The sequence below is a fragment of the Diadema setosum genome, chromosome 5, assembly GCF_964275005.1.
Source record: "Diadema setosum chromosome 5, eeDiaSeto1, whole genome shotgun sequence".
Classification (NCBI taxonomy): Eukaryota; Metazoa; Echinodermata; class Echinoidea; order Diadematoida; family Diadematidae; genus Diadema; species Diadema setosum.
Window position 1 is genome coordinate 9,845,682 of NC_092689.1, and position 10,845 is coordinate 9,856,526.

The window sequence follows — 10,845 nt, forward strand, 5'->3', positions numbered from 1 at the left end:
TATAGAAGATTCCGTGCACCGAGTTTGCAACAAACCGAGAAGTTTGTTATAAAAGTAAACACTCTGCAGTTGGTGCTGCTCCATCATTTTGCACGGAATATGGACATCCTGCCTTAACTACATTTTGGATGGGAATGCTTTCTGTTTTCAAATAGAAGTGCCGGTATTCAGTTAGTGTGTGTTTTGGTTTTCATTTTCTTATGGCTAGGCATACTGTTCTGGGACCATTTTTGCTCACTACTTGTCAATATCAATCTTGTCCAGTTTGTCTTCACGTAACAACTCACAAGGTATAGTGATCTCTCAAAAACACAAAAATCATTTAAAGCCATTGTTACATCACTTGGAAGTATTTCCTTTTGTGTTTTTCATGAATTATCATGGGGTATGCATATTGGGGAGGGAAATGTAAGATATTGTACATTTTGAACACAAAGCTATTATGATATGACATGTACAGAACTTTAATAGTGTCAGTGCACGACATGATGGTAGATTTTGATGATATCCAGAACAATATAACATCTTTTTCCTTCATTAGAAGATCTATTTTAATGCAGAAAGTGTGGACAACTAATCCATTTCGTAGCTCTCTCTAGCCCTATCAGAGTTAACTATAACCTAATGTCCAACTTGTGTGTTAAGCAGTATGACACCACTATTAATTTGCCCGTTTCTGTCTTTGTTTTGATATTTTTCGAGTATGGATCAATGTCATTACCTTTCATGGAGTACCTACTTGTAAGGAACTTACATCATATCGTACAACATGCATTTTGCAATCTTGGGTGTGTTAAAAGGGCAGGCATGTATCACATTTTAAATGTATATGGATCAGTGTGATTGGCTTCTCTTTGTTTTGTTAAATCATTTGCTCTTGTTGGTGTTTTTTGTGTGCGTGTGTGTATTTGTGTGTATGTACTGTGCCAATACGCATCCTCATTGCTGTGCGTATACCGACCTGATTGTTTTTGTCTTCAAGCATGCCATGTCATTGCAGTGCACATCATTTATGTGTATTTGAGCCGCGTCTGTATATAGTTTCTATTCACAGGCTCCCTGTATAATTATGTTACAAGTGTCTTTTTTTTTCAGTGTTAGATGTGTTAGTGTGTGCATGTTTGTGTGTATACCTACATTTGTACTATCAGAGGCTCTCTTTGAAACTGTTTAGGGATGCACAGGGGATGGAGGGGTTGCTAGGGTGAATCGATTCATTACCATTGCAACATTACTAGCTACAACTGTATGTGGTAGAATTAGTGCAAGGATTACCTTTCTCAACCTAGCATTTACTGGTAGGTGCAATTGAAGAGGTTCATGAGAATTCTCCCTAGATTTCTATGATAAGCAAGAAAATGGTCAGGAAATTTGATGAACTTCAGCTGAAAGTAGCTCGTCCAACGAGCCCTCATTAGAGGAGAGTATGTACAAAAGTGGTACTTGTTTGTCCATTGGAGCTGAGTCTTTATTCAAGAGTGAAATGCATTAGTTTGACTACTCGCAAGTAAGAATTTCTATTGCACAACATTGATATTTCTTGGCATTTCAAATGCTTGGGTTCAAAACTCAGAAGCATAAATTTCACATTCATGACTGTCCCTACTATTAAGAGAATAATATGCAGAGAAGGGAAGATGATCAATTGTCTTAGTTTTATCTGTGTAGTTGCTTTACAAGCAGTGGCTTTCCACAATTTGATCTCGATGAGAGACAGAAAAAAAAAACCACTGCTTTTTTGCTTTTTTGTTTTTTATTGAGTGGTCAAAAGTTTGCATCATCTAAGTTTTTGTCATGCCACTTTATGGACGTTTCCACTTCTGGGTAATTTCTCTTGTCATCCTTCTTTAAATGCACAGATGCAGGCTTTAATTGAACATTTTTGTTAAAAACCAAAGATTTATACTTAAAATACATGTATGGAGAGTATACAAACTTGTATCGTACAACATTATCCAGTACAACTGCTTTGATTTGACGGTATGATCAGCAATATTCGTCAGAGTTCGTCGTAAGATATTCTTTCTTATACAGGTAATCATCTTAACATTTTGTCACCCCTTCAGTCTAGCTAGATCGGAACTAGCATGATTGGTGGAACAATGGTTTTTAGTGTCCACGAGATCACAGGCAGCCATCTGTGAATAAGTACTGAATGATGAAAGATGACTTTAGAGGTTGATCATAGGCCTCCAAACTGGACTTAATTTTTGTGTTAAAGACCCAATAGTGTGGAGAGATACGAGGCCCCTTATTGGATCGATCTTCACTCGCTGCCCACAAGGGTGTGTTCGAATGGCACAATTGGCGCCCATCAGCGAATTTGTGCATCAAAGCATACGCCTATCGGTGACAGTCGACTCCTGTCAAGATTCTTTGGTTGTGTTTGTGCATTTTCAATACACAGAGATCAGTCATAGATACATGTATGTACACAATTTGTTCCAGGATTCTTAAATATTCAGTGCACTCCTGTTGTAACGAACACGGTTGTAACAAAATTCCGATACGAGTCCCCAAGGTACCAGATCTTTGATACTGAACTTTGATCAATCTGGAAGTGCAATCGTTTGATTCTCAAATCTATGTACTTCTTGAGTTATCACAACAGCGCTTCTTTGATTTGATCCAAGATTGAGATGGTCCCTTCAGTCTGGGCGTCTCATTTTTTGTTTTCATTGTCTAAATACGATACTCTCATAGTCCATTTCATGTGTTCAGCGTTGGTGCATATTCCTCACCGAGCCAGGTTATGATGAAGATGACGAAAATGATGCTAACTTTTGGTACTTAATGATGGAATATGTCATGCTTGTCTTGTATTGTTCATTTATAAGATCAAGTTGGTTATCCCCCATAGTGCAGAATGTTCACCTCAACTCATATCTGAAACCTTTTTTTTTATTGTACATAATATATCTATATATATGTGGTGTTTCCTTTCTATTGCTCATCCTGAGTTTAAGTTATTGTCTATGTGTTACTTAAATGTTGCCAGAATGTTTCAATGTTGCTTTTTTAGGTACCATGTTTTGTTAGCTGTTGATCACTGTAGTATTCCTTTGGCATTGATTTATTTTATTGTAGGCCCTCACATTAGAAGGTGCGTTTGTATGTTATGTGTTTGAGTGATACTAAGCATTCAGCCAAGATTGGCTTACAAGCACCAGTTATTCATACAGTTTGCAATTCTGACTCCAAAGATTGGCAGGAGATACCAAAAAAAAAAAATCAAACTGAGTGTGTGTCTCAATTGTATCACAAATTCATGTGGAAAAGCTTTAATGTGAGGAGCAACTTCAAATTTCATGCCCTTCGCCCCCCCCCCCCAAAAAAAAAAAAAAAAAAAAATGACAACAAACAACCAAGACCATCTCTGTATCATCATGGCGAGTGCTCAAGCATGATTCTAGCTTCATCATTTGACAGGGTTTTTCTTACACGTGCAAGGAAGTTACCATTGTATCTTGTTTGCTAGAAATGTTTGCATGCTTTGATGTCATGTCAGTTGTGTGCATATCCTGTATACTTATCACAATCCCTTGTATAGTAACAGTGTCAAAGTACATGTATGTCAGTTTTCTGTTGTTTGTTTGTTTTTTGGTGTGTGGGTTTTTTTTTTTTTACAATACTGCTACTCAATGATAAATGCAATGTACTTGTCATTTCATCAGAACCCACGCTACAACAATTTTCATTTGTGATGTCTAGTGTATACCAAGAGAAAAAAAAAATGTGCATACTAGAAGCCCATGAGAGGCAGTATTCAACTTAGCTCTCAGCATTGATTACCTGTTGAGTTAACAAGGCACGTCTGTGTTCGTGCAGGTGCACATGAAAATACATAAAGAGGTCAGCCACGTTTCCCAGTTCAGACTTTAAAGTTAGATACATTATACATGGACCCTTTGTAGATCAGACTACATACACACACACACACACACACATACACACACACACACAAAGAATATATTGTTTAATGTGAAAAGCTTTTGTATCTTTTGAAGACAGTGATGTGTTTGATAATGAGAATGGTCTTAAAGACCAGATAATATTAATTTTGTGAAAAATTCACCCATTTTTTTGTTCTACTTTTTTATGAAAGCCTGTATGATATACAATTTCATACAAGCCTGACACCCGCATGGATGAGATAACTATAAAATGTTATGACCGGATGAAGACTATACGTACCAAAACAGATGGAGCTACCATATGTTGGAATGGTGTATCTATTTAACATTTATGTTAAATTGTGGTGATGAGGTGATGTTCATGTGCAAACGTCATTGGTATACTCATTCCTTTCATTTCATTTTATTTTATTTTTGTCACGGTACTGGGCTCAGCCAATGGCTGTTTTTCATCCCGTTGGTGAATACTACAAATGAAGTACCTCCTTAAAGATCTCATAGGGAACAAAGGCTAGGTTTCGTGATTATATCTAAAATGTGAGGGTTTCCTGACTGAATGCGTTGTCACAGTGAATAGACAACAATGTCCTTAAGTGCGTTGACTATTGTATTGTTGAAGGAGTGTATACAACTGTCCCACACCTGTGTTGCCAGAAACAGAAGCCAGATTCAATTCTAAAGAGATGTCTGTTTAATGTTCCATGTTGTATCTGTGCATCCTCTTCTTGTCTCAACCATTTTTTTCAAGGCTCAAATCTCTTTTGAGGCACAAGCTACATTTCCCAAGGTTTAGTGTGATATTTACAGTGTATTATTCCACTGGCCCTTTAGTAATCTTTTTTTCATTTTAAGTGCATTAAGTATGAAACAAAAATATATATATGTGTATATGGTAGGTTTACTATCAACCTAATATGAATGATTGTATCATAGTATAATAGCTATTTATATAGTCCTTCAGTGCAAATATGATTTGTAGTCATACATGCCCCGCAGTGTTGTCGTTAAGTTTGGTAAACATGACAATTAAAAAGTATCAATGCATATTGAATATAGAAAAACATTTGATGGTTGCCTGCTTTTGCTTTCCTTGTGTCTATTTTTTTTTCATTAAAACAGCCTTCAAAGAGTTAGTAGGTAGGAATATATTAATATAGATATGGTATATATGAATATATATGTGAATATATGAAGGGTTTGTTTGCAAAAACCGATAAGTCCATTTTTGAAGATTTTGAAGTACGATCTCTGTCATAAAGTACAAAATAATACCTTTTAAATGATATATTGGGCACGATATATAAAGGTATGCTTTTGAAGTTATGGTCAAAAGAAGCAAAAATTTTCTTTTTATTCTCTTTATTTTTCTTGACCTTTAATCGCAAATATCTCCATTTGGCAAATATGGACTTATCGGTTTTTGCAAACAAACTCTTCATATATATGTATACATATATATATATATATATATACTGTTTATGTATATATTCATATGTTCTATATGAGTTTATATTCCTCTAGATCACGGCTTTCAGGAACACCAAGTTGCTTGCGTATGGTCCAGTGTCTCCTGACTTGGTGGATACCGGTGCTATACAAGACTTCATCATCATCATTATTTATTATAACCATATATGTTCCTTAGGTGTTGTCCAAAGAAATATGTATTTATATATTTCTTAAATCAAGAGATCAGATGGGTTGACATCATTTTGTAATATCTTGGTGTTGAACCAGTGCATTTCTGTTTCGATATGGAAATCAAAGAAACGGTTGAACAATACCACAATCACATTTGGATGATTGAATTGGTGACAGAATTAGTAATAGAGAAGAAAAAAAAAAAGAGGAGGAGAATTTCTAAACAGTCAAAAACATCTGACCATACAGGGCACGTTGGAGAGGCCGAATGGAACCCCTTGGCAGTACCATTTTGTATCATTCACACTTGTGAAAGATGTGTAGTAAACATGGAGTACATTGCAGTTTTCAACAGTATCATTCCCATTAATATGGGTTTTCCCGGCCAATTTCGTAAATGTGTCATCCATTTTCATTTATGTGCATTCAAATTCGTATGTCTAAAGCTGTGGTCTGACTTTGGCCAAACAATTTCATATTTAAAACTTTCAGATTCGTTTTTAGGCAACCAAATCAATGAACACAGCTCAAAGTCAGATGTAAGCATTCGATTTCGTGTTTAGGCATGAATTTCCAAATTTGTGCGTTCCAAATTAGTGCAATGGGCTGGGGAAACACTTCAAAGCATTTTCAATTTCGGTTTGTTTGGTTGTTTGTTTTTTTTTTCTTCAATCGATTTTCCCAACTGAGCATTCAATTTCGTAATACGCATACGTATAAGCAAGAGTGATTTTGTCCATTAAATCATTGAAATGTAAACTTTTACATTTTATGTATAACTTCTTATCTACACAACTTTCTTTTGTCCAACGTTTTCTGTGAACACCGATATGAATCCTTCTTTACTTCATGATTATCAAATTAGTTGGGTTTTTTTGTGTGATCTTTAATTTACATCTTTAGACCCTATCTTAATAATGGGTTCACTATATTGTGTTAATGATTTTCATCATAATATTTCTGATCTTCATTTTACATAATTATTTTCATCATCATGTGTGATCCACAAAGAGATTCAATTCAAAGTATTGTACAAGTATCGAAGTAACCCACGTTTTAATTGGGCACCTTACAGATTTAATTTGAACGCTTTTACACTGTATTGGGAACTTGTTTGCCTACATACCAATTGACTTATTCGGAATTAACTGGCGACAGGTGGAGATGAAGTTGAATAACCATTGCCGAAAATACATGCGCTTTTAATGAAGTAGAATGCGCAAATGTGAAATCGGCTGCCGTGTTAGTTAATTTGAAAGACGAAAAACGACTTGAATGATATTTGGATGCATAAGCGTAACTGGCGAAAATTAATCTTCTAATTTGAAACTAAATGACAAAACAATGAAATTAGCCCGGAAAACGATACAGTTTTACGCATTTATCTTGCCAATTAGACGGTTAGAAGAATCAGCCTGTTTGCGGCAGACGTAGAATTATATATGTTTTATAACAGTAATAATCACTTGCAGAGGAATTCTATATACCAAAATATAATGTGTCAGAAATAAAAGTATCTGCAATATTGCCATCACCAACGCACTTGGCATGACCCGTTGAACCATAAAGAGTAGTTCTGTGGCTTTATTATGACCTCACAAAGTGCGCAGAATAGTACGTACAACAATACAATCACTGTTGATGTGTATTCAATATGTGAAACGTTTAAGTTAAAAAACAGATAAATCTATTTTCATCGATTTGATATACTTGAAATTCACTCTGCTGAAAAACAAAGAAACTTTTATAATTTTGATATCTTCTACAATCTTTCCTGTTACGCAACGAATGAAATATTATTGAAAGGATTTTATTTTTCTATATTTGATGATGGCCTTCAAAAAATGAAAATGGCGTTTATCTCTTTGAATTCAAACTCAATATATGCAACGAATAACATACTGCTAAAACCTTTTCCGAAACAAACAAACAAACACTGTAAATAAGAACTCCTATTTATTTACGCGAGTTTGTCCTTTTCTACATGGTGGTACTTTCCTCTCTTCGGTTCATTATTCTTCTGAATCACATTGTCAACATGCAAACATCCAGGGTTAATATGCTCCCATCCCGTTTTATCTCCCACAGGTGCCCCGTTCGTACTCGGAAGACCGAGTCCCAATCTATTCTGGTTCTTCCGTTCTTGTTGCAGTAGCGGATTCAGAGGGGGCATACCGGGCGCGCGCCCCCTCTTTATTTGTTGTAAAACAAAAGAAAGAAAAAGGGGAAAAAATGAGATGGAACCCTGAAATAGCACCAAAAATATTGTTTGCGTCCCCCCCCCCCCCTCCTTTACGGAACAATCTCGACTCTCGGAGAAAAAGCCTTTCTTTCTGCAGCCCCATCTCTCTGGAATGCTCTTCCACTGAGGATCCGATCAGCAGAAACCATTGAAACATTTGAAAAGCTTCTGAAGTCATATATTATGTTCGTATCTTGTTTTGGTTGAATATTCATTGAATTGCTCATCGGGTATATATTTCTATCTCTTTCTTCTTCTTCAACCTTCTTAAGTACAGCTATATAATGTATGTTATTTTTTTATGTCCCTCTGCGCCTCAGAATAGGCTACTAGATCGATGGCGCATTACAAATGCTGTACTTATTATTAATACGGAATTCCTGGATCCGCCCCTGTTGTTGAATACGGTGTTTACCACTCCAGTTAATATGGGCAAGAAAACGAGTAAGGGCGGAGTGTGTCTGGATGACTCTGCAGTGAGGTGTATTCAAATTTTGACTCACTACCCGCAACACCGCGTTGGTATTCATGTCAAACATGTGCAATGACTTATCTTCATTGTTTAGTGATTATTAGGAACATAAGACAATGAGAAAAAAATGAGAAATTTGAATTCAATAGTACACCCGTCTACTCAATTAACCTCCTTTTTTATGAGACAAACAGAACGGAACCGAGCAGCAAAATATAGTGCCAGCAAAGGACCGGAAAAACGAAATGGTGGTATCGTGAACCTATGGTGACCTTCTTCTTCTTCTTCTTCTTCTTCTTCTTCTTCTTCTTCTTCTTCTTCTTCTTCTTCTCCTCCTCCTCCCCCTCCTCCTCCTCCTCCTCCTCTTCCTCCTCCTCCTCTTCCTCCCCTTCTCCTCCTTCTTCTTCTTTCTCCTCCTGTTTTTCCTTCTTCTTTGGATCGCTTTTCTCTTTTTCAGTGATTCCATTCAGTTGAACAATGATTCTCAACTTTTGCTCTCACTTTTTTTTCTCTCTCTCTCTCAGTGTTGGTGTGAGCGTTTATTGTGAGCGCGTAAGGTCTGCATGTGCAGTTCTGATGTGTGTGATATGATATAATTTTGTGTACCCGGTAGGCCTATTTTGTTTCATAGTTACCTTAGCTTCTGGGCCAGGGCCACTTACGTAAACAACATTTAAGGGTCTTTCTATCGACGACGTTTATGTCATGTTTGATTTTTCCATTGCAACCATCCCAAAATAGAAAACTGTTAGACTTGGTTGAATCAGTCACAGATTTTTCTTTGTTCTTTTTTTTTTTTTAAACATCGATTCCCTGTTTATACGCTGGTAGTCTGAACAGTGTATAGTAGACCTATGTACATACACTAGTCATACATGTCAATAGATTCTTCAAAGAAAAGAAAAAAAACGCACCCGTGCAACACTTGCACACACACAATGTCATAGTCACACTATCGAGGGTCTGTGACGATTTTTTTTTTGGTAAAATAGGGATCATTATTATCATTATTTAAGATTTATGAAAAGCATGTGATGTGACAATACTTCAGAAAGCACGTACGTCAAGTCTTCTTAAATTCACACACCGAATCGGCGAAGACGTGCGCGCACACACACACACACACACGCAAACATACACAGACACACATTGTTTAAAGTGTATCAGTAGTGGCATTTTTTAAAGAATCTAGTGATGATTACTTACAGTATGTCGCGTAGTTAAGTGAGATCTCACACAAGCATCAAGTGCTAATGGCAAGAACGATATGATTTAAGTCATTTTTAACTGCACACAAGGAGACACGTTGAAATATAGACCGTAACTCATATCAAATAATACGTTAAATCTATTGGCGGTTTCCTATACTATAGTCTTTTTTATTTGTTTGTTTGTTTTTACAATTAAAAAAAAAATGTTTATTGAAGCTGTCGTTTAAAGATTGTAGAGAACATACACCTAATGTTACGATAATCAAACAACACACAAGATGAGTGGAGAAATAAACGCTACCTATGTATATACCGCATTATAGTGATCCGCCTTCTAGGACGATGAATTTTCATCTTTCGATGGTGCTGCGTATTACTATACTGTATGTGCTTAAGCCTAATTATCATCTCGAATGTTTTTAATGTGCAAAACAAACAAACAAACGAACGAACAATTTCTCCTCTTCTGTCTCTTCAAACTGGGGGAAAATGAAATAGGAAGATCGATCGTGCACGGCCATGTCCGGAGAGATATGTTGGGGGGGGGGGGGGGAGGAATAAGATTGAATCTGTGCCTAATCATTCTATTTGTGCGTGTATGTGTGCGCGCGTGTGTGTATGTGTGTTTGAGTTCACCTTGAAAACGTTTAAACAATATCAGAGACTGTCGCCAAAGTTAGCTGAAACAGTATTTCTCTGCCAAACAACATAGAGCGGCTTGCATGGTTCCCAACGTACAGCAAACTCTACTCTTAACTCAACCTGCATGAAAAAAAAAAAAGAACAACCACAGCAACTGACGGGTAAACACTTGGAATGCTTCCCAGTTATTTCGAAAGTTCAGAATACAACGCACACTTAAAGCAGAACCCTCTCTACTTCCATTTGCATACACGCAACAGAAAATAAATACTCACAAACGGCTGCTAAAATATATGTTTAAGTATTATACTTCTCCAATACTAGATATTGCTTCATCGTGGAGTATTCATAAAAATCAATCCCCACTGGAAATTTGCAAGATTTTGAGGAAAATAACGATAACAGAAAAAAAAAAGATAATTATCATATCGAATGCATACAGAAACGATTGATTCTATCGGTATATTTATTATGATTGTTAGTCATAAATTCGCTTCTTGACCGAAGAGTTAGGCCTATTATATCTCCTTCCGTGATCTTACATTCAAAGTGTTGCATATGCATCGACCAACATACATACGGCTTGACACTAATCTTTTTTCTCTGATTGCCCGTTCGGGCCACTAAAATCTTTAAAACTAAAAAAAAAAAAAAGATAGATGGCTCAAAAAGGAAATTTATGATAGTGATAAAATAAATAAAAGGAAACATAAAAGTTCATTT